A 26,110-nucleotide genomic window follows, 5' to 3' on the forward strand; every position below is an offset into this window, starting at 1 on the left:
TGTGCACAATGGTAAACAACATTCTATGCATGTATGTCCATGATTGCAACAATATTTTGCACAAAGATGAATGTATCTGTTAACATCTGAAAACTGTCTTCTGCTGAAGAGTGGGTCATGGGTTTTATGGGATTTTGAATGTATATTATATTTCCAAAGGAAATTTAAAGATGTGAGTCTCTGAACATACAGCCACACAAACACATTGACCACTGCGCTTCGCTGCCCAGTCCGATCAATTTCAACTTGCTGCAATGAAATCTCCACCACTTGTTCCAAACAGTAACAATCTGCATTGTATTTTAAGTTTAGTTTACACTGTAGCCTGGAATCAAAATCACTGAGAAGACAAATGTCCACTGAAGCAAAAATGTTTTATTTCAAGAGGCACTGACGACATAATAACAAAGCCATCTGTAAAATTAAAGTGAGATGCTTGGTGTGTACAGTCCAGTACTGGTCTGAAATGTGTGAGTGAAGCGAGGTGGAGGGAGAGATAAGGTAACAGTTTGCTTCTTATAATATGCTGCCCAATGACTTCGTAGCTATTATCAGTCCTCTTGGCTCCACATTTTTTTTTATGTTTCCCAATACCTCAAAATATTCATCTCAACTTTATTTATATAGCACTGTAAAACAACTGTAGTTGAAAACAAAGTGCTGTACATAAAAACATAAAATGTCTCATGTGGAGTTAAAAGCCAGGGAGTAAAAATGGGTTTTAAGACTGGTTTTAAAAATGGACAGTGAGGAGGCTTGTCTAATGTTCAATGGTAACTCGTTCCATAGTTTTGGAGCAGCAGTGGAAAATGCTCTATCCCCTCTGAGCTTCTGTTTGGACCTCGGTACCTCCAGGAGCAGCAGATCAGCTGACCTGAGGCACCGAGCAAGAGCATAGGGTTAAAGGAGCTCAGAGAGGTAAGGGGGTGTAACACCATTTAATGACTTACAAACAAATAAAAAAATCTTAAAATGGACTCTAAAATGCACAGGCAGCCAGTGGAGGGAGGCCAGGATGGGGGTTATAGGCTCCCTCTTACATGCTCCAGTTAAGAGGTGAGCACCACCTGGAGACATGTGAGGGAGGACTGATCTACTAAAATAATCTACAATGCTACTTTTAGCACCAACTAACACCAATTACACCCCATTTCAGGCCTTTATTGGGGATTTTTCACCACACACTTTGCCAACCAGGTGTCAAATATTGGTTATGGGAAACCAGACTTTTACAACATACATCACTGAAATGTTTTTCAGGTAAAAGTTTAGATTAGAGCACAATATCTTCTACATACTCAGCCGCAGACTTAACATATTTAGCCATATTTAGCTGTTAAAAGTACATATTAACAGGTTTATTTTAATATTAACATTTAAATACAAAAATACATAATGAACATTTACTATTTTTGCAACACCACTTAATCACTCAATATAAAACTGTGCATTAAATGCAAATACGGAGGGGTACAACTCCAAAATCCAGTTGCGAAGGCAGTATATGGCACATTATTTTGGCATATTCTGAATATCAGTTTTCCTCCAAGAAATTCTCTTTCTGATCTTACAGCAGCTACCAAGAAATAAAAATAGGGAGGGGGTCAAGGGGGTTGGCACGCTTTCCCTTCCAAGTGATTTTAAGATATTAATCATTATGTGTGTAGACGTAAGCTAATCACTGCCGTCCGCAGTCGTCAGGTCACCAGGCGGTTTTCTTTGGCCTAATGATCTATTAATACTGTTGAATTAGGGTGTCTTCTGTGTTATGATATAGGCCAGAAACTGTCCTCATTATATGATTTAATCCAGTCAAATGTATTCAAATGCCACCTTTATTACCCTGGAGGTGCTTTGCATAAATTGAATAAATCCAACGGATACTCTCTGAGAATCAAACATATCAAAGGTTTCCTGTCTTTGAAGTGGGGGTAGTCTCTAATTCCAAAACAGATTTTGGTGATAAATAAATACATTATTTATGAATTGTGGAGTAGTGATGGTGGAAGAAGACGAAGAAGAACGGGAGGGAATGAAAACAACGCTAAAAATGCATAAAACATTTTTTTCCTTTTTTGCGATGGAAATGTCAAGAGACGTAAAATGACACAGAGTGGCGCCTGCCGACCGACCGACCGACTGACTGATAAACAACCTGATTAGCATATTCACATTGGTGCATATGTTGTGCTCATTTGCTTACTCAAAATCTCAATCAGAATAATGTGCCATGCTCGATGCATGTCGGAAAAGTCTGGAAATATGTTGATGGGAATGATGAACATGTAACGTTTCAATTATTTCATTTCTGACAATTATACTGATGATGTGACAATTGCAACAAGCAGCGTGCAGCGCAGTGACTAATTGCCCTCCGGAAATTTATGGAAATGGGGAAATAAATAAAAACAAGCCAACATGTTGACCAACTGCAGCACCGGATTCATTTCTGGATGATGACACATTGTCATAATAATACTGACAGATTATTTAAGAGTGTCTTTACATGAAATAGAATTTATAAATGTGCGAAAACTGGGATTTTTGCACGTGGTAGTTTATTAGAAACACACACCGATAATGAAAACATTATCTTTGATAATTAGCGGTTAGCGGAACTGTGCCCACCACTGTGTGTGTGTCTATATATATATATATATATATATATATATATATATATATATATATATATATATATATATATATATATGTGTGTGTGTGTCAAGAAAGATGACTTTAAGCTTGCTTTCAGCTTGTTTTCATCTTGGAATATAATACGTGCCATTGGATTAATACACACGTTGTTGGAATAAACTGAACAGTGTTTGGTACTTTCCTGGAGTGACTGAGGTCATACCGGACTTTTCCATTGCAGATGGAGAGGCCCACGGGATGAACTCAGTGGTGAAGACGATGGAATATATCTAAGATGATTTTAAAATGACAAAGTATGATCAAATGAAGTATTAATGTGTTAAAAGTAATATCTAAGAATGATTCAAACATAAGTATGATTAAATGAACTATTAATGTAATAACAGTAAGAGTTGATTAGAAAATGTATGTTACAAATAAGTGAAATGAATGATTAAAGTTGTTTTTCATAAAGGGTGCAGCTACAGAGAAAAGAGGAACTGAAAGAAGTTGTTTTTGTGCAGAGGCAGAGACAAAAAAGGAAGTTAATGATGTCGCAAGCGAGGCCAGAAGGGCTGAGGAGAAAAACAACTGTTCAGAACAATAAGATATGAGATGAATAATAATGAATGAAAATGTTGTATATAATCATATGAATTGTTTTTATGTGAAAAAGAGTTGAAATGAAATGATTGAATATGATTAAAAGTGATTGATGAAAGGAAGGAAGCATGAGTTCTCGGAAAAGATGTGTTAAACAGAAAAACAGGAAACCTGCGCAATAGATTTACTGACAATCGGGACATCAGTTATCGTCAGTCAGGAAATGTTCTCCAGATGGCTTCCAGTAAAAGAAGGGGGTAAGGGAGGAGGTTTGGACTCATCATCATCCCCATGGTAACCAAGATCACCTCATCAACAACAAGAGTTTTCGTATAAAAACTGTACAACAACAGGAAACGGGGTTATTCTTCCAGGGAGAGGTGCTGTTGTCATTTCTCCGCTGCTACAAGGAGATCACAAGACTTGACCATCTTGTGAGCTGCAATTGGAATCGAGGAGCGAGAGGATTGGAGACATAAGAGATTATTTGAGAGAGTTTTCAACTCCCACTCAGGCCGTCCAGTCATGAAGTAGCAGAGCATTGGAGAATAATCACTGGCCTTAAGTCTGAGTGGGGAAGTTTCAACGCTTTCTCTCTCATGGAGCATCACATCTTTCCAGAATGGATTAGATCAACTTTTGGTTGATCGAAGAAGGAATAAACTCTTATGTGGATTTATTTCCTGAAGGATTACAACATCACAAGGATCGTGGTCAGCTAACAACTAAAAGCTGATGAAGAGGAGACCAAGTTCATCAAACTGGGGATTTTAACATCAAAAAACCTCCTTCCCTCACTCCTAGAAAATTTGTTGAGAAGTTAATCCAGTCCAGTCAGAGTAAGATCAGATAGCATTATTGAATCAAAAACAAAAATCTCTGCCAATCATTATTCTGATTATATTTTAATTACTGTTGTGAAATTATCATCACATAACCGATTTTGATTATGTTGTCAGCACTTGCAAAACCTGCAATAAATTTCCAAGCATGCAGTTAAAGTGTTAAGGCTCGGACATTGGATTTATTGATTCTTCTTAAGGTGTAAAAGTTAAAGTTTTTTGGGTGTATAACATCAAAAAGTGCTCTAAAAGGTTAGTCTGGTTTTTAACGAAATTAACGCATCCTGGGGACTCGCTGTACGAGTCACTAAAATTAAAATCTAGCAACATTCCAAGAGCCCTGATCCATAAGAGTAGAGCTGCCGTTAACGGGCGTGGCCGGCTCGTATCCTGGTTCCAGAAGGAGGCTATTCGACCGGGGTGCGAGATCAGCGTCAGCGGGGTGGACGTCCGGATGGAGGCAGTGAGCGGCTAGACGAATCTCCTCGCCACCAGCTTAAACAGCCTTTGTGCAGCCCCGCCGGGTAATACCCACGGAGACACGAAGGTCGGACCCCAGAGACGGAGAGCTGGTCTTATATAAAGCGGGATCTGACACGTGGCGCCCGAACAGGGACCTGACGAAGTGTAGTCGGGTCCGAGGAAGAATCCTGGCCAAAGGAGAGTCTTTTGCCATTGGATAGGTGGGAAGCTCCTGAGTGGATCACCAAGGGATACAGTGTTGTGGAGAGTGTCGGCTGATGGCCTGTATAGGTCCAGTAACGGCTTGAAACACATCTGTTTTCCAGAGAGGTGAAAATTTGGAGGCGACCACCAGAAGGACGACGTAAAGACAACAGGAGTAAGCATCCCAGGGAGCTGGGATTAAGGACAAGAAGCAGACGTGTCACTGCTGGATCGTCTAAACTGGGACGAGAAGCAGACGGAGATAGCCTGCTGGATCATCACGAAACGACGAGGAAGGGAAGCAGACGAGGGAGCCTGCTGGATCGGATCGTCAAAAAGAGAGCAGGTATGAGAGTATACCGTGCAAAATGGTGATCTACAAGAGAGAGTAGGATCATCAACCCGTGAGGTTCCTGAGGGGAGAAGCGGGAAAAGGAGTAGCTGATTTGGAGTTAACCTCTGGAATTAGCGCTGAATAGCCAAGCAGTCTGTCACTCATCCCTGACTCAAGGCGCCAAGAGAGGCTTTGAGAGGCAGATGACTCGAGACAACAAGGACCATAGCTGAAGTCCAAGGAGATGACAGTGGTGGAATCGACAATCTCAGCAACCAAGAGAATAAAGAGAAGATAATCATTACGAAACAGTAAGGTTAGTGTAAAACAAGCAGTAAAAATATGGCTGAAAGAGCGTCAGGACCTGTAGCAACCCCTGGATCCGAACCGGAGGGGGGAAAAGAAGTGAATATTCAACCACACAGAGTAGTATTGTATGGACGAGGATATGATTTTTGGGCAGAGACAGTTCAAAATTATGTCAGAGATTAAAGTGTAGAACCTGATGAGGAAAGATTCAAAGAAGCTATGGCAGAAACCCTACTCCAATTAGGGATATATTATCCAGGTCAGCATAAAGAGGGGCAGATCCTGGCCGTATTGGAGAGCCCACCAGTCCCAAAAGACAAGGCGGGGACCAGAGACTGGCTTGAATGGTGGTGCAAACTTCTTGAAGAAAGATGGACAAGAGGACAAATCACCACCTTAATAAGTCCTGAGAAAAGTTATGACCCCGTAGTAAAAATGACAGCTGGTTTGTTGGGAGTAGAGACGGTTCTGGTTGATGTTAAGGCAAAAGCAGCGTCTGTATATGCCGAATTTAAATCTATGGCAGAACGACTAAAAGGGGTAGGAAGAATACTTAAGGAACAATATCCTATGATGGATGATAAGGATGGAAGTCAGATCCTCAACACTGGAGACGAGAGCAAAACAGATTCCCAGGCCAACTCTGAACCAAGTGATGAGGAAAACAAGCCAGAAGAAAGTGAAGATGAATTAACATCCCAGGGAGGTCCTAATTTTGGAATAAATGGTCAAGAAGATAAAAGCCCGGACCAGCTCCTCACAAGCTTCGACCCAGAGTGGCAAAAATTGCCCTTAGGAAGTGTGAGAGGAACAACCTCAACAGTTAAAAAACATACAGAACGCCTGATTGAGCAGGAGAGAAGACGAAGAAGCCTTCAGGGAGTATCTGGACAGATATTCCGTCGGTCGCCGGAATGTGGGCCCAGAAGCTTGGGACAGTTTAAATCTGAAGAATGTGTTCCCGGACCGAGTTACCATAGTAAAGAGGAAGGGCCCTCGCAGGAAATCTTTAGAAAATCTAAAGCAAAAACCCACCATGTATACGGTGAATCTGACTACATGGAAGACTTGAACCCTATGCCCGAAGGAACCAAAAAGATGGTGACCCAAGATGGAGGACGGGCATATCATTATTTTGGCAGTCCTTGGGATATAGATGGAGATAGTCTCATCGTCTTCACAAATCCCAAATTGAAAATTGCCAACCGAAAATTCCGAGCAAGCCTCAAGGAGAAGGCAGGCAAAGAGTACCAAGAGGAGCTTAAAGACATAAAGAGGAGAAATCTGGAGGGAAAATCGATGGTGATAAGTGCACCACGAATGAATTATCATGCACTCATACATGTGCCTTTTGAAAGCTACCCAGGGAGAGAAAATTCAATCGAATACACTGAGAAAATGTTGAAAACTCTGGGAGTAGCTATTGACATGGCCAAAGAACGCCAGCATCGGCGAGTGGTGATATGTGTGGACGGATTACGATCTGGACATATGACATGGGAGGAGGCAGAAAAGGTTGCCATGGCAGCTGTGAACCTACACATGCGTACCCCAGGAGTATGGGGATCAATGAGAGAGATTGTGGTGGTCACTAGCAATGAACAGGAGCAAGATCGAGTGAGAAGGGCACTTGAAGCGGTGAATTTAGGACCAAATAGAGCAGGTCCAAAGAAGGGTGTAGTTGGAGCAAGTGGAGTGTCAACTAGTCCCCCGTTAGTGATGCAGCCCATTCCCATGGCGACAAGTGAGAAAAGATCAACACATGCTGTGGGAGTGCAGCAATTAAGGATTAAAACCCCACGACCAACATTCAAACAAGTTGCAAGTGGGCTCCAGACTATCATACACCCGACAGGCTCCCAATCACGGATAAAAGAGCCTTTCCACGCTCCTCCACCAGATAATGGAGAAGAGGATCCTATATTCATTCCTTTACCAGTCGGAATTACTGAAGCAACTGGGACACCCCGAAAGTCAGAACAAAACGGGGACCCACAACAACAAGACCCATGTCCTCCCCATGAATCTGATATGGATGAGGACCAGGAAAGAGAGTCAGAAGAGGAGATCAATCCACAAGACTCAGAAGAGGATGAACCGCTATCTGTGGTAGGAGAAAGAGAAGTCTCACGCCCAGAACTACGAAGTGGACGCTAAAGAAGTTGGGGTGTATAATGTGCGCGTAGCCTCTGAGAGAATTGCAAGAGATGTCAGAGTCAACCCAGTGGAGACCCGAGATAAGCGACAAACCTATGCTCCAGAAGTTGGACAAACTGGGTATGACATCCCAGAAGAGTGGATAGAGCGACAAGATGAAAAGAAAACTCTCGAGGTAACAGCTACTGTTGGAGAGTGGGCTAATATACTAATGTGGCCTTTCTATCCTACATTAACTGCCTGTAAAGAGTTAACAAATAACTTCAGAGTCGCCTATTTAGGCGTTGCCCATGATGTGATGCTGAGAAAACTAAAAACAGCAGCTTTACGCTGGTCACGGCAAGTGTTGAGAGAAATCAATGAAGAAAATCTGGATGATGAGGAAGAAACAATTCCACCATCATCAGGATTACAACCGAACCTCTCAAATCAGAACTTTCCTGCTGGATCCAGAGAGCAAAGTTTGCCAGCAATTCAAGATGAAATTCAAGCAGACGGCAGGGAATTCCGTGAGTTCAAGAAATTAAGGATGCTGGTGAGAGAGAAAGAACCAAATGAAGACCTAAAGGACTATTTGAAAGAAGTGTGGCCCCTTATTGACAGAGCTTCTAACAGTGAAGAGGGTAAATCTATGTGGCTAGCCCAAGTTACCAGTCAACCCATCAGTCGGGGTGAGCCAGCACGTAACCATTATGCCAGGTTAGTGTTGGAAGATCCCAACGATGAAGATTCCCATATTGCTCGAGCTAAAGCTGGATTAGACAAAGGTCAAACATTGGTTCAAGTTTGGCATGGGCTGAAACAGACGATTTTGCCACAACGCTATGTTAGGGCTCTGAGAGAGGTCACTAAAGCAATGAAGGAGGGGGTATGGTAACATTGTGGAGCTATACTCTGTCTTCTATTGAGAGAAAATATCCACCAGAAGAAAAAGAACTAGCAGTCCTGGCTAGATATTGGAGTGCATTGAAAGAACTTGCACAAGGTCAGGGGATAAAAGTTATCACTCAAAGTCAAGTCCACCGGTTCCTAAGAAAAGGAACAATTGAGAGTACTAAAGCCACAAATGCCAGATGGGGAAGGTGGGAGGACATCCTGCTAGACCCTGAGCTGGAAATTGGGCCAAACCAGTCGGCGACAAAAAAGTTACCAAAGGAGACGCAACTCCCTGTGGAGCCATATGACTGGACTATGTACACTGATGGATCAAAGAAAGGTACAGACAATGTAGCTCATTGGGGCTATATTCTGAAGTATCAAGATAAGGAGAAATATCGTCGAAAAGGTCAAACGCCAGGGAGTGCCCAAGCGGGAGAAGTTACAGCAATACTGGAAGGACTCTTGGAGTTAAACAAGAGGAAAGTAAAAAAGGCTAAAGTGGTTACAGACAGTCATTACTGCGCACAAGCCCTGAAAGAGGACTTATCCATTTGGGAAGAAAATGGATTCGAGGGAGCTAAGGGGAAGCCTGTAGCTCATATGGATTTGTGGAAGAAAATAGCCGAGTTGAGGCTAACAATGGACTTAGATGTGGTACATCAGAAAGCCCATGTAAAGGAAGGAGCACATTGGAGCAGGAACGAAGAAGTGGACCGCTATGTGCAGCTGAGAAAAGTCGTCGTTGTCGGGATCGAGAAGTGGGAACAGACACCCAAGGGAAGGGTCGTTCCAAAAGAGTCCGTGAAAGAAGTGGTGCTGGCCGTACATGAAGCGCTTGGCCATGCAGGCACCATTCCCACACGGAAGGAGCTGGAGAAGCTGCAACTTTGGATTCCGAGAAACCAAGTCTACCGAGTTCTCAAAGACTGTGAAGTATGTGGTCGATACAATGCAGGACGACGAGGACAAAGGGTGGATGGTTTCACCATAAAGAGTACTGTTCCATGGGGATCAGTATGTATGGATGTTGCTGGGCCCATGGGGGTGACCAGTAAGAAAGGAGAAAAGTATCTGTTGGTGCTTGTGGACTCTATGTCAGGCTATGTAATTGTTAAGCCTGTGAGAAAAGCCAACGGCAGCAGTGTGGTCAGCATGTTGGATCAAGTGTGTTCAAATCTGGGGATACCTAAGGAGCTGAGAATGGACAATGGAACACATTTCCGTAATGCTCAGGTCGACCAGTGGTGCCAGAAAAATGGAGTAATGAGAATTTACTCGCCCCCATACACCCCACAAGCAAATGGAGTTGTAGAAAGGGCTATTGGACTGGTGAAAAACTGGATCGGAAAAAATGCTAACACGAAGGAGTGGAGTACTAAGGCCCTGGAAATTGGACAGGCCCTGAATGACCGCCAACGTGCCGGCAGGCCCACCCCTTCGCAAGAACTGAACCAACGCCCATTTTCGACACCGGAAGTGGGGAGGAGTCAGATTGAAAGGGACAGAGAACCAGAACCAAAGATCCCATTCAAGGTTGGACAGAAGGTGTGGGTGAGAGCACGAGATCACCCAACCAACACTGCTGTTAAACCTAAGTATGAGACCACAGATACGGTAGTGAAGATACTGGATAGTAACACAGTAGAATTGAAGAGGAAAGGAATCCAAGGAGTGGAGCAGCTGAAGCCAACTCCTAACTAGACGAAACCAGGAGCTAAATATGGCCACAAACACCCAAGAACTTCCACCCTTCGTCAGAATGGCCACTGTCAATGGGGTGGTTGCCTTAAGAAGAACAAGAGAAGGCCTCTGGGCAGGCAAAGCCCTGAGGATTCTATCTCATGCAAAGAAAGGATTTTTATCTGATGAAAAGGAGTTATTACAATGGAAAAGAGTTGAGAATCACTGTGTGATTTGTCGTGGAGACGTACAGCTGACGGTCCAATGGTTGGGACCTGGACTTAGAAAACCCCCAATTCCAAATGGGGCAAAATATGAATTCAAGCAATTACTTCACAAGCCGGTGAAGGTTTTGGATGCACTGGTATGTGGGTTATGCCGACTAACCCACTTGCCAAGAATGGTCTTTTACACCCAGTGGGACTTACATGGAGACACTGTGGATATGCAGGTGTGTTCATGCTATTGGAATGGACGTGAGATCGAGTATTGCCTGATGTGTAAAGCAAGAACTCATATGGGAAGACTACTGCATGTGGTAAAAGCAGAAGGATGGCAAGTGAGAAGGTTTTTAGACTCTCTGAGGACCTGTCACACCAATGAAACCTGCTGGGCTAATCCTGCAGCAACAACTGCGCCTGATCAAGCTGAGGGGAATCAAGGCGGCGGTGACGTGAGTCCAACGGCCCCAAGTGTCTATCTGATGTTGGACACAACTGGAGCAGGAGGAAGTGACCAAGCTGCAGGAGGTAGTGAACGAAAGCCGTCTTTGTTGCATGAAGTTATACAGCAAAATTGGTCCCAGGGTCCAGAGTACGGACAAGCTTATGACCCTCCAATAGATGCAGTACAAATTCCACTTGTGTTCAGAGTATACAGAGATCCGGAGCGACCCGGATATACAGACATGATGGAAGGACTGACAGATGATCAACAGCAAAAAGCCCAAGAAGAAGGATGGATTGGCCCTTGGGAATTGACAACTTGGGCAAAATTGATAGAGGAAGTTCTAAAAAACCCAGAATTTCTACTGGAAGATGCAGAAGAGGTGCCACAAGAAAAAGGGGGGAGAGAAACCCTTATGTTTTATTTTACCACTGGATTAGACGCCTGGGGAAATAATGCAGCAAAACCAAAGAAGAAGTCAGCAGTGTACCACGTGACACCCGAGGAATGGGTGAGGAAGAGGAGGATACAATCTAGAGGGGGAGTGGCTAGCAGAGCGGACACTCCTAGTAGGCCGGACCAAACAATTAAGGTGCGGCTCACAGTGCTGATGGTGTTGGTTCCCTATGTGGGGGTTTATTCTGTCGGAGCACACGTTGACCTCCTGGAGGAACAGCAGCAGTCAGACCAAACGGCTCAAGGTGAGGAAAAATCAAGAAAGTCTCGGAATCGCTGGATGTTTCCCTCCATCTTCCGCGGGACAAGGAAGAAGTAAGAAGAAGCGGCTGGCTGCAAAATGTCGCAAGGACCAAGTGTAAATAGAGTACCCATTATTAATAATCGAGGAAGATTTGGACCCTACATACAACATGTCCTCGGTGCTGAAAAATTATACCTACATTGGCCAGAAAAAGATTTTGAAGAAGAAAACTGGAAACTAGCATCTAAAGGATATTTTGTCTCACACTATGAATATAAAAGAGATGCCGTATTCACAGACACAACAGGACAGAAAATACTTTCTGACCGAGTGCTGAGCGATCAAAGTCTGCGATATTGGTATATATACGGACGCCGAAAGATGTCCCACCCGATTCCAAGTTGTCCAGATACATACCCATGGATATTTAATGTGGTTTACCTACAAATCAAGGGCCTAAGATTCACAGTGAGATGGGGGATTAATTACGTGGAGCCACTCCAAGGAGTCTACGTTAAAATATACCTTAACCAGTACTTGATCTGGACAACAAGCCCCAGCATGAAATGTCAATTGGACAGACGACAGCAAGACCCCAGATATCCAGTATTAGATAACCAGACATTAAATTTGAGAATTGTTGAAAAAACTCTGGACTGTGAGGGCTTCATGCCCCCAACCGTACCACCAATTTTTGAAAACCAACACTTCATCTTTCTCTACAAAAGAGGGATCTGGAACTGTAATCAGGCAATGAAGATTCAGCTTCAAATTGAGCCCATGGATCAAGAGGACAAGCCTACAGTTCCCCTTTATGTGGCCCTAACCCAATCCAGATATTCTGGATATACGTTTTGGCAGTCTTGGCAAGATTTATGGAGCTATGTGCCCCCAAATCGAACACAGAGAGTCCCTGAGGGACCCCTCCCTAAACCTGACAAAGTGATTGTTACGATGTGGAAATGGGCGTGGAGAGGAATGGATTCAGAACTTGAACACCCATCTCCCATCTACACTCATATTATTAAGAGACAACGACTGGCTCCTATGGTGGTGTATCTTGGCAAGAAAAGGAGACCGATGGCAGAGTAACGATTCACTCTGAATCATGCTGCGGACTTTCAAATTGGATGAAAATAATGTAAATAGTTTACGCTCCGGGCCGAAAGGACTTACACCATATTTGGAATTACCCTACAAGAAAATATGTTTAAACTGGCCGCAAAAGGATTACAAAGAAAAAGGATGGTTGCTGGGAACAGGAGGATACTTTGTAGATAATGACTCATATACAAGAACTGCTGATCTTAAAGCGCCTGGAATATATACTCCTCTAGAACCTATCGTGGAAAAAGTTGGACAACACTGGAATTGCCCCGGGGTCGGATGGATGTTTTACCCAATTCCCCGGTGTCCAAACATATACCCCTGCATCTTGAACGTGGTGTATATACAGAAAAGGGGCTACAGATTTAAAATAAGATGGGGACCTAATTATGTCGATCCATTACAAGGAATGTATGTGGATATTTGGCTCGGATCTTTCCAGATTTGGACCAGTAGTCCCTACATGTTTAAAAGACTTCAGAAAAAAGAAGCACAATCAGCTTTTTATTTGATTGAGAATCAAACTTTGCCAATATGTACGACAGTACAGTACGTTGACATCGAAAAAGGTGGAAGTATTCCGCCTATTAGAAGTGGATGGCGAACCAGAGCACTAGTGGGGCTTTGGCAACCCCCAAAGGCTGTACTGATACGACTTGGCATAAAGTCGGGAAGAGGATTATTTCGAAGATCAACTCCTCTGTACTCTGTGATAGCACAGTATCTCTACAATGGAGCGGCATATTGGAATGCCTATGAGGACATCTTGCACCTACGTAGAGAATTGAATCCTGCATCTTCACAGTGTTTCTTCACACCCCAGGGACCACCGCCTGAAATGAAGGAAGTGACAGTTGTCACTTGGCAATGGGCGTGGCGAGGACTGGATATTAGACTCCCGTGGCCATCTCCCTTGTTAAACACTCTTCTTCACCAACGAGCATCAAGTGTCCCTGGTGAGAGCACGAGACAAACAACAACACCTAAGATCATCTATCTCCGAGATGGGAGAACCACAGGAAGACAACGTGATCACCACGCAACCCCGAAGGATCAACGACAGACCAAGAGAAAGAGAATCTGGCATAGAAATGCCACTGCTGCAACAACCTCGAGGGCAGGAGCCGCTGCCACCAGTACCAAGTGAATTCTACTACGAAAATGTTGGAATAAGGCAGCAGCAACAGCAGCAACAAAGCTGGCCGTGGAAGAAAAAGTGCCTCCAATGTTGGAGTTGGATGGCCCGACTTACAACATTATTAGTCGGCATTGCTGTACTTCTAGCTATCCTGTACCATTATGGTAGTATGCCCTGGACCTTAACCCATATCAGGGTCCAGTACGCAACAACTAAAACTTTTCAACAGACATGTTGGGGAGTTGAATCAAGAAACACCTACATGATATGGGACCAGAATTCTACAGAAAAATGGGCAAAGATGAATAACCTAACTCAGCACATGCAGAAGAACAAGTGGCTGCAATACTTAAACAACAGTGGAGAATTTCCAACCGTCACTACCAATCACAACCTGACCACCGGAGCAGAAATCCTTCAAGACCTACAAGTGAGGGATAAAGAGATCATCGTGGCAACCATCTTACGGTTAAAACAAAAAGAGCGAAGAGAAGTAGGCTGCACTTGGATAAGACCTGAACCTGGCGAGCCAGCCTGGTATTGCTCATGGGGATGCAGAGTACTACTGGGCTATCGAGCAGGATATTGGGAAAAAGAAGCTGTTTTTCCAGCATTACCAAGACATGATGTTTGCAGAATGATAATGCCTACTTGGAAACATTGGGGAAATTACAACCTCACCTGTGACAACACCCGCAGCAGAGTGCCGAAAGTGGATACTACATCTACAATAATCCCTCCGTTGAACAACTTTACCGACATAGGAGCAGGAATATTATACTCCAAACCTACCGTCATCTCACCAGAAGGATCGGTGGGATCTACAAAGATATCCCCAACACAGAGAGGAACTAACCTACTCCCTGCATCGCCAACACAAGATACACAGTGAGTATTAGAACCAAAAGTTAAAATTAATGATAATGAAGTTAGAAAGAGATGGAAGGAGCTTAATGATTATTGTGTAAAAGAAAAAATAGCAAAATTAGATAGATGTTATTGGAATCGACCTATTGGATGTAAATCTCAAAATTACATGGTGCTTACACCAGTTACTGATTTGATAGACATAATTGTTTGGAGACAAATACAAGAAGCAAAACATGATGAATGGCTTAACGACACCTTTCCGTGGGTCTGGAGAGTTTCGCTGAGACACTTCGAGGGGAATTTTCCAAAGGGATACATGTGGACTGGGCATAGTTTGAAAGGTCCATATAAAGCAAATTTTTATGTGCAAAAACTACCAAAACCTGATGAGCTAAGGTCAGTACCTCAGGATGAATTTGACAAAATTGATCAATGCGTGGCGCATAAAATTTATGTAAGCTTACATGAGACAGAATACCATAGTAGTTTGGCTGCTGGTTCTGGTAAATCCCCCCGATGTCCCATAGACCAAATTAAGACAGAGAATTGGCTAAGATGGGTATATAACTGTACAAAGTTGTTACAGATTCCAACTATTAAGGGGACCCTTCAAGCATGGAAGGAAGGACTTAAGCGTAGTGAGGACGTTACCTGGTGGGGAATGGAGAAATCTGAGATTGAAGATTGGGTGTTCCCCTGTTTAGATCAAAGTGCTAATTATTGGGTTAGATATCAATACATCGCACGGTCTACTCCAGAGGAGATAGAGATACTTGGTCTGGTTTACTCTGGAGACCAGATCCTTATGTTACGCCATGGCCATGGAAAATGATTTGTAATAAGCTTAACACTACATGCACAATAAATCTTGCCCGTCAAAATTGTAGAAATGATCCTGGCTGGGAGGGATATTGTGATGCTTACTATGACGGCGAGTACGACACTTATGGCCATCAAACAGTTTGGGAGAAGAACTGTGCGGGCGAATGGATAAAAGCTTTTCCACCCAACGTTGGCTGTGCCAAGGCTGTCCTGGGACATGGAATGTCGAAAAGGAGGCAAATCCTAGGTCACATAGTGCCATTTGTTGGAGATCCTGTGATAATGCTTGAAGAAGGATATGCTTTCAAGAAAAGTCTGTGTGAAGGGCATGAAATTGTTGGTTACGAATGGTTGGGGCCCAATCGGATTTACAATAATGGTACATGTGAATCGCCTGCAGAACATTGGCTCAGCTGTGGAGAAGGAAGAAGTCGGCATGAATGTTCTTGGTGGGAAAGAACGCAAATAGTCGCTGGAGAAGCCATCACCACTTTCGCTGCAGAGACTGGAGAAGTCATCAAAGAAGGTCTCGAAGTAGTGACTGGTTGGATTGGACATTTGTTTGGATATCTTTGGCCCTAGCTGTTAACCATAATAGGATTAATTATTGCTGCAGTAATTGGATATGTTTTGCTAAAAGGACATTTTGCAGCCGCCCTGCGCTTGTGTGGGAGGAGCACACAATGCAGTGAAACGGAGCCCCTCCTCCATTAGGGGAGGAGCTATGGAACCTATAAAGCTCGACGCCGAGACACGCCCTGTTCATTCTGCCGTGGGGGAGTGAAGGAGGAAGAAGCATCTACATAACAGCACACCAACTTAAGAAGATAAGTAAAAAGAATAAGAGAGCACAATGTCCAACAATACTGGCGGCATAACTGACACCATCTTCAAAGTGAGTAGAGTGGAGTTTATTGCACTACTGTTAATTTGGCTGCTATACTGCTGTGTCGGCCGTTGGGACTTACGACAACCACTACGAATAGTAACGCTACTACATGGATGTGTCAGATTGGCGATCATCAATCTGCACTACGGTCAGAGTGACTTAGGGTTGTCCTTATTCATCACTCATGTCCTCGGTCGCTTTAATCTCCAGTTTGACTGTTGGGGAATATGGCAGTACACATCGATTATAATTTGGATGGTGATAGATATGATAGCAATCTTTTACGCCCCGGCAGTAATAGCTGACATTGTGTGCGAAGCTGTGATGGTCCTGACCCTATTGGCGTACATAGCTACGTTAACTGGAGCCGTACAACGCAAGAAACCCTGGCTCTAAAAACTTGGACTAATCATAATTTGGGCCTTAGGATGGGGAATATTATCATCCTTATACTGGCTGTCTATGGTTAGTCAACTACTCCTGCTGTTATGGTTTATGACCTATGATGCTTGTTTCCCGCGTACAGCTTCTTCAGCTACTACGGGAATGGTAACGTCAATACCATCCCAATTTCCTACGGTGATCATGAGGCAGCTCTGGCGTGCATCTGAATAATCCCGACAAACTCTTTTGCTTGCTTGCAATATAATTATTAAAAGATTGTTTCCTCTTACACTGTAGGGGGATATAAGATGTATTAATTGTCAAGCCACCCTGGAACAAGTGATCTACCTCTGGGAGGTAACACCGACTCTGTGGTGCCCGACGTGTTACAGCAACAGCTTTGCTGTCCAAGTGGCGCGAAGAATAATGGGACGGAAGGATACATCTTTTGTGCCCCAGGTACCAACAGCAACATACCTGAAAATTGAGGCTGAGGCAACCGTGATTTGGCATTCCCTTGTGGTTGATCAAATACGAGCTGACACGATAGTGTCTTCAGAGGGATATACGTATTGCCCCGTGTTTTCCAAAATGTGGATGTACCCTACGGGAATAAGATTTTCCACATCTCATCTTGCCGATGGCCGGATCGTGGCCATTGGTCCTTCACTACCACCAGTTCCACGTTCATCTCCACAGCACACTGTGGAGGTTGGAGTGCAGACCGAGGATATAAACTGGTGTTTGGAGGCCCTTACGCAGGTGTTCCTGGAGGACCACCTTCAACAGCCCGAGCCTGAGGATATTCACACTGCAGCTTCACCTCAATCGAAGGATGCATCACCACCACGACCGAATACACCAGTTACCCTGTGTTATACACCTGTAACCCCCGCTTCACCATGTGCACCATCGTTCCATGACGGATTATCATCTCAGGAATATGAGGCAACACCATCTACATCGGATTTACCATCACAAGCATCGCAGATGGAGGAGCAGCCTTCTGACGGCGACAGCAATCTACAGATGGGCGAGGAGGAGTACGTGGTGCTGGACGAGTGTCGTTCAACTCCAGCGCCTCCTGTTCTGTCTCCGATGGTGGATGAGAAAGAAGTGCTCACCCTTCACCCTATCGATGACGACGGGGATGTTTTTATGGAAGTGTAAAAGAGATCGGCAGAGCTTCAAGTCATGGAGGGGGTGTCAAGAAAGATGACTTTAAGCTTGCTTTCAGCTTGTTTTCATCTTGGAATATAATACGTGCCATTGGATTAATACACACGTTGTTGGAATAAACTGAACAGTGTTTGGTACTTTCCTGGAGTGACTGAGGTCATACCGGACTTTTCCATTGCAGATGGAGAGGCCCACGGGATGAACTCAGTGGTGAAGACGATGGAATATATCTAAGATGATTTTAAAATGACAAAGTATGATCAAATGAAGTATTAATGTGTTAAAAGTAATATCTAAGAATGATTCAAACATAACAAGTATGAATAAATGAACTATTAATGTAATAACAGTAAGAGTTGATTAGAAAATGTATGTTACAAATAAGTGAAATGAATGATTAAAGTGTTGTTTTTCATAAAGGGTGCAGCTACAGAGAAAAGAGGAACTGAAAGAAGTTGTTTTTGTGCAGAGGCAGAGACAAAAAAGGAAGTTAATGATGTCGCAAGCGAGGCCAGAAGGGCTGAGGAGAAAAACAACTGTTCAGAACATTAAGATGTAATAAGATATGAGATGAATAATAATGAATGAAAATGTTGTATATGATCATATGAATTGTTTTTATGTGAAAAAGAGTTGAAATGAAATGATTGAATATGATTAAAAGTGATTGATGAAACATGATTTAGGAAGCATGAGTTCTCGGAAAAGATGTGTTAAACAGAAAAACAGGAAACCTGCGCAATAGATTTACTGACAATCGGGACATCAGTTATCGTCAGTCAGGAAATGTTCTCCAGATGGCTTCCAGTAAAAGAAGGGGGTAAGGGAGGAGGTTTGGACTCATCATCATCCCCATGGTAACCAAGATCACCTCATCAACAACAAGAGTTTTCATATAAAAACTGTACAACAAGAGGAAATGGGGTTATTCTTTCAGGGAGAGGTGCTGTTGTCACTTCTCCGCTGCTACGAGGAGATCACAAGACTTGACCATCTTGTGAGCTGCAATTGGAATCGAGGAGCGAGAGGATTGGAGACATAAGAGATTATTTGAGAGAGTTTTCAACTCCCACTCAGGCCGTCCAGTCATGAAGTAGCAGAGCATTGGAGAATAATCACTGGCCTTAAGTCTGAGTGGGGAAGTTTCAACGCTTTCTCTCTCATGGAGCATCACATCTTTCCAGAATGGATTAGATCAACTTTTGGTTGATCGAAGAAGGAATAAACTCTTATGTGGATTTATTTCCTGAAGGATTACATCATCACAAGGATCGTGGTCAGCTAACAACTAAAAGCTGATGAAGAGGAGACCAAGTTCATCAAACTGGGGATTTTAACATCAAAAAACCTCCTTCCCTCACTTCCCTAGGATCCCTCACTCCTAGAAAATTTGTTGAGAAGTTAATCCAGTCCAGTCAGAGTAAGATCAGATAGCATTATTGAATCAAAAACAAAAATCTCTGCCAATCATTATTCTGATTATATTTTAATTACTGTTGTGAAATTATCATCACATAACCGATTTTGATTATGTTGTCAGCACTTGCAAAACCTGCAATAAATTTCCAAGCATGCAGTTAAAGTGTTAAGGCTCGGACATTGGATTTATTGATTCTTCTTAAGGTGTAAAAGTTAAAGTTTTTTGGGTGTATAACATCAAAAAGTGCTCTAAAAGGTTAGTCTGGTTTTTAACAAAATTAACGCATCCTGGGAACTCGCTGTACGAGTCACTAAAATTAAAATCTAGCAACATTCCAAGAGCCCTGATCCATAAGAGTAGAGCTGCCGTTAACGGGCGTGGCCAGCTCGTATCCTGGTTCCAGAAGGAGGCTATTCGACCGGGGTGCGAGATCAGCGTCAGCGGGGTGGACGTCCGGATGGAGGCAGTGAGCGGCTAGACGAATCTCCTCGCCACCAGCTTAAACAGCCTTTGTGCAGCCCCGCCGGGTAATACCCGCGGAGAAACGAAGGTCGGACCCCAGAGACGGAGAGCTGGTCTTATATAAAGCGGGATCTGACAATAGATAGATAGATAGATACACACAGTGGTGGGCAAATTATCTTCCGATAAGTTTTGGTCCGATAATTTTTAGACCAATAACATTTTTGCAGATGTAGGGGTTTTTTTTTTTGTAGTAGATGCGCAGTTCTATCCTCTCCAAACACAGAAGAGCTGGTTCCAGAATAAACTGCTCTATCCTTTACAGGCAAAAGAGAACTGGGTCATAGAAAAGAAAAGAAAAAACTCATTTCTTTTGATCCTGTACGAATATACTGGCAATAGCACCCAAGTCATCCAGAGGCATAGAGTTTTAACTTATGGTTAGATTTTTAACCAAACTAATTTTGGACAAGTTATTTAAATTAACAACACATTTGAAGTTTTATAAAGTGAAAATATCAGATATATGTTTTAGTTTTAAAGTAATGCACTAATTTTGAAGGTTTTGGTGTGGACATGGTGTGTGCGCAGTGCATTATGGGTAAAAGTTCACGACAGGAGAAATGATTTGAGACACTGATCAGGCTCCACATGGACAACAGCATTAAACTCTTTGTACATTGTGCCTAAAAGTCTTGTGAATATATTCTCTGGGTTTATAGACGCTGTTATTGTTTGTTTTGTGTAAAAATGCCTGAAGAAGCCCAGGTTGCTTTTCCAAAAGCTGAAATTGTGATTCAGGCCGTGTGATATAACCGGCGTCAAAATGCATAGAACACCGCCATCAACTGGCGACCGGTTATATCACAGTGTTGTCAACCGCAGGATTTTAAAATTATCTGTAGGTTTCCAAAACCTGAGAGACCCCACACGTGGAGATAAAAACAAATCATAGATCTGACAGGTTTAGTTGTACAGTGTGTGGTGTCAGCCACACGGTAAAAACAACACACACCAACATTCCCAGGTCAGACACCTCGGTTTCTGATTGGCTGCATGTCACATTTAGCTCCTCACGTCCTTCTGAGCAAATCAGAGTGCTCTTACAAACCACACATGGCAGGAATATCTGATAAGATTATATTTAGTGTCATCACGATTGTCGGGGCATCCTTAAGATGTCAGAAGGGGAAGATCAGGACTGATATCGGCCTAATTATCTTGCCATGTGAACCAGGCTTAATGTTATGACGCCTCAAGGAGCGACTGATTGATCTTTTATAACACCGCACTGAGCCGCTAACCGATTGGATGTTATGACGCCTCATGGAGCGACTGACTGATCTGTTATAACACCGCACTGAGCCGCTAACCGATCGGATGTTATGACGCCTCACGGAGCGACTGATTGATCTGTTATAACACCGCAACGAGCTGCTAACCGATCGGATGTTATGACGCCTCACGGAGCGACTGATTGATCTGTTATAACACTGCACCGAACATGTTTTCACTATTATTTGATTTCTTTGTGCGACTGATATTGTTATTAAAGCATTCAAAAGGCGATTCCTATTGTCACACAACTCCAACACACGAGAAAGTTTTTTGACAGCTCTTGTTATTGAAAGAAACCTTGTCTCCCTAACCGGATAGAGTTAGGGAGACAAGTTTGGGGCTCTGTTTGTTAATGTTCAAATGTTCAGAATTAGTGCATTATTTTAAAATTAACAGATATGTGTTATATATCACTTTGTACATTTTAAGAGGTTACATTAATGTAGTTATTATATCCGGAATAATTTTAGTTTTAAAGCAAAACCATAATTCAAACCTGCTTTCCATTTCAAGATCTTTGTCTCATCGCAGGACCACTGTATCCTGTCAAGGTAAATGATGCTTTCCTACAACAGGGGGCAGAAGTGCACAAAGACAAGCGCTGGCTCATTGGCTGTTTGGGTTTGTGATTGTCATTGGTTCTATCAGAAGCTTTGGTGGTGTTAAAACTCAAAGTCAGCGTCTTAGTAGCTGAGAGCGTATGGGAGGCAAAATTTAAAAAATGTCGATTATTGGTTATTATTATAGACAGTTTATCGGTTTAGCGTTAAAGATAACTTTTCAGTTAGCTGATATTACCAGTTATTGAAGCTAACTTTTTGGTTAGCTGTGCCCACCAGTGTATATATATATATGTATGTGTATGTATGTATGTATGTATGTGTGTATATATATATATATATATATATATATATATATATATATATATATATATATATATATATATAAAGATTTAACATCGGACGAACTGGACAAGATTGGAGACAGGAAAGAAGAAGAGAACGGTTCTATCCTTGCGGGCTGCCGAGTGCTCTGCATCAAAACTGCGAGCATAGTTTCTGGACCTGTTTGCCAGAGTTTGTCACAACTCAATACAGCAGAGAGGGGGGCGGTGTGAGCGACCCGCTGCGGCGCGAGCCTGCAGACACGGTAAGCGCATCGGAGACAAAACATAAAATGGTCCCAAATACTCACATTTTTATCATGTTTTGTTAACTTAAATAAATATTTGTGTGTGTTGTTGTGTGGGACCATGGTATAAGCAGATTAAACAACTCGAAGCCGTGCATTATACGGTTTGAATGCACTTCGCGTTTTGAATGCACTCCACTTCGCGTCGTGGTGTTACAGACTCCGCGTCGTGCATTCAAACCGTATAATGCACGGCTTCTCGTTGTTTACACACACACACACACACACACACATATATATATATATATATATATATATATATATATGAGAGAGAGACCCTTCGGCTGCTCCCTTGTTTTCACTCAGGGTTGCCGCAGCAAATCGGAGATGGGTCTGCATGTTGAATTGGCAGCTGTTACGCCGGATGCCATTCCTGACGCAACTCCACATTACTTGGAGAAATGTGACAGGGGTTGGATTTGAACCAGGAACCTTCCGTACTGAAACCAAGTGCACTAACGACTTGGCCACGCCATGAACACAAAATGTCATCGATTGCCATTGACATTTTACATCCGGAAGCTGATCTTGGTACTTTGAATTACATATATATATATAAATATATATATATATATAATATATAATTTACTTATTTTTGATCAAAATTGGACTTTCAAAAGTGCCTTTCCACAAAACATATTTCCAAATATACCCAAGCAGGTATTAATTTATCATTGTGTCCATCAGAGATATGTCATTAACTTAGTCACCTACAGGTGAGTATTTCTTATGACAGTTATACAAACCTTTATTCATTCTTAGATTCTCACATATGTATTCACTGGCTGCTTTGATAAATTTTACTTGTACCAGGTAGGATGTGCTTCAGCCTTTGTAACTGCTGTATCTGCCTCTGTTCATGTCGATTCAACAACATGCAGGAATCATTCCTCAGGGACTTTGGTCCATATAACATTATGGGACCAGCCTCAATTCTTGATACAAGGCAGGATGGACCCATGTTTTCATGTTGTTCACACCAAATTATGACCTTATCATTGGAATGTCAAAAATGAGACTCATCACACAACATATTTCCAATCTTGCATTGACTGATTTTTGTGATGCCATGCCCACTCTCATCTCACTTTACTGTTCTGATCTTGGTATTCATTGTAGTTAACTGTTGCTGGATCACTTCTGCTTCAATGTTTCACATTGTGGTGCATTCAGATATGTACACTTTGGTTCTAAATAGTGTTTTGTTTTTTTTTTTGTTTTTTTTTTTAGTTGTTGTTGCCTTTCTGTCCGTAAGAACCATTCTGGAAATCTTACATGATTTCTATCATCAACAAGGCGATTTTTGCCCAAGGAATGATATTTCATACACTGTATACTGGGTGATAAAATAAATGTTATGATGCCCCTTTTGTTGGACTGTGATGGACAGTGTAAAGGTTTTCCCAGCTCACTGATTATGCTCTTTTTCTCTCTGTCTGAGGCACAGATGGCATTATGCAAGGCTGACGGCTGCATACCACAGGGCGCTGAAATGTCCATGAGATACCCTGGCTGAAGCTGATGCAGAACACTGCAGTCTGCTTTTGGAATGTAGTCCTCCATGATGATGTGATGGATGGACACTGGCACTGCATCTCAGGGTGGTGGATGACCCCCCGCCAATGACTTTGTTGTGATTTGATGCTGTATAAATGAAATCATTTTAAATGAATTCATTTCCTGTTTTCTTCTGTATTTCAAGCATATCATGGAAAGGGGGAGAAAAATGTAATACCAGCACATGATTTAAATCAAATCTGGTATGGTCTCCCTGTTTTGAACTTGACAAGATTAATATTGTACTATGTGAAAATGTTGGTCTCAACTTTATCATTGTTTGATGGGCAGGAGGACATGTAAGAGAATTAATGTCGGAAATCATTAGCTAACATCATTTTAAGATGGAACCCAAATTTCAAAAAGTTATAATACGCATTCTGGAGGGGAAAAAAAAAAAACTGGTTCAAAACTCTGTTTAATGTAAGTTATTGAATGCCAAGGAAACAGAAATAGAATGTTAAAAAATGGAACAAAAAAATAAAGGAACACGGACATTAATTAATTTAATACGAGAGTAAATAACTAGAAAGGGAAGCCAATGGGGGTAAATAATGGAGGTTCTGTTCCTACGCAAACGTTCATTTAACCTGTGAACCACAAGGTTATTTCTGTTCGAAATGACGTTAACACACACACACACACACACATGCGCTTAGACACACAGCCTGGAAGAAGGATGATTTATGTGGGAAGATCCATCTTCATCATCTTGCCTCACCTTGGTCTCCATCAGTGTTAATTAAAGGAAGGTCAGTGTCACCCTCCCTGCTCCCCCCAACCAACCCTCTTTTACATAATAAATCACTGCAGACACACAAAGGCGGCTGTTGACACAAACAGAATGCTCCGAGCTAACTAGCTAACTGCAGCTCGGCGGGCTGTGGAGTCAATTCAGAGGCTGCTATAAATAATACCCACTGTCATGCTGTTGTGTCTTTGTTTGTGAACAAAAGGATAGAAGACAAAGACAGGTGTACAAGTGTATAAAATCTGGTTTCTCCCATTTATACATAAAGATAAGATGAGAAAACGAGGCTTCCAAGTGTTAATGTGAGTTGTTTTTCCCACTCTTATTAGCATTTAAATAGGTTGTATTAAGGAAAGGCAGTAATTATCTTCCTTTAACAGTTTAGTCGAGATTTCAAATTGAATAACGCCAACGTCCCAACAACTTTAAATGGCCTGTTATAGAGTTACGTGACATATGTCATGGAATTCCATATCTGGACTTGTACTTGCTCTGTGAACATGTCCACTGAGTCACATATCCACACACACCCGCTGAGAAAGAAATGGAAAGCACCACCTCTCTGAAAGGAAAGATGGTGTGGTTATCAACAGCTCAGGTCACCAGAGTAGATCTGGTAAAGACCTGCTTTGAGATTTGACAAGTTTTACACCCGATACCCTTCCTGATACACCTCCAGTTGTACACGGACAAACGTGCAGCTCCTGGTGTTCCTAAATAGTTTCCCAACCAAGTGTTAATCAGGACCTACTGTGGTGAACATCTGAGATCAGGTGGCGGCACACCACATCAAAGGTTCAAATTTGTTGAACCTTGACCACATAACAGCTGAAGAGGCTAAAGCTAATAACATGCAACAAACAAGATGGGGCACTCGGAGAGTGCAGCACCCGCCCATTACACGTTTGACACCAACTCATTCAAATGAACTTTGTGATTCAGTGTCATCATAAAGTGGCTAGTGGTCAGCGATCACCTTAGTATTTCTCTGTTTTTCTTGTTGTTTAATGCTGACAAATTTTACAGTATTTCTTGTCTTTCTGATGCCTGATTCTGTTTTTTCTCTCTGTTTAAGGTGCAGCTACATCCAGAGATGGCAATCCTCCTGTCCTGTGCGCCAATTGCATTTCTTGTATATTCGTCCATGAATTGTTCTGTGAATTGTTCTGTAATTTGTTTTATAGCATGGCCCAGGCAGAGGGTCACCCCTTTGAGTCTGGTCTGCTTGAGGTTTCTTCCTCAGAGGGAGTTTTTCCTTACCACTGTTGCTCTGGGGGTTGGTAAGGTTAGACCTTACCTGTGTGAAGTGCTTTGAGGCAACTCTGTTGTGATTTGGCGCTACATAAATGAAAATAAATTGAAATTGAAAATTGAAATAAAATACACTTGTATGTGGCCTTGATGACTAATCATTTTTGTTCAAAATTTAACTGTTGAATCACTGACTAACAACAAAAACTTTCATCTGTGTTTAATCCATATTGGCTCCATAATCGAAAGTCAAAGGTCATGTGACCAATAGAAAGGCAATG

General features: G+C 42.5%; 1 long non-coding RNA gene across 1 annotated transcript; it reads right to left on the reverse strand.

Annotated features, from left to right (window-relative positions):
- Positions 1-674: 674 nt before the first annotated feature.
- LOC117513367 lies at positions 675-25,123 on the reverse strand. Its single transcript, XR_004561587.1, has 3 exons — positions 25,109-25,123; positions 8,638-8,643; positions 675-874 (listed from the first exon to the last, which is right to left on the reverse strand). It is a non-coding gene; the product is annotated as an uncharacterized LOC117513367 (long non-coding RNA).
- Between the last annotated feature and the right edge of the window lie 987 nt (positions 25,124-26,110).

The sequence above is a fragment of the Thalassophryne amazonica genome, chromosome 7, assembly GCF_902500255.1.
Source record: "Thalassophryne amazonica chromosome 7, fThaAma1.1, whole genome shotgun sequence".
Classification (NCBI taxonomy): domain Eukaryota; kingdom Metazoa; phylum Chordata; class Actinopteri; order Batrachoidiformes; family Batrachoididae; genus Thalassophryne; species Thalassophryne amazonica.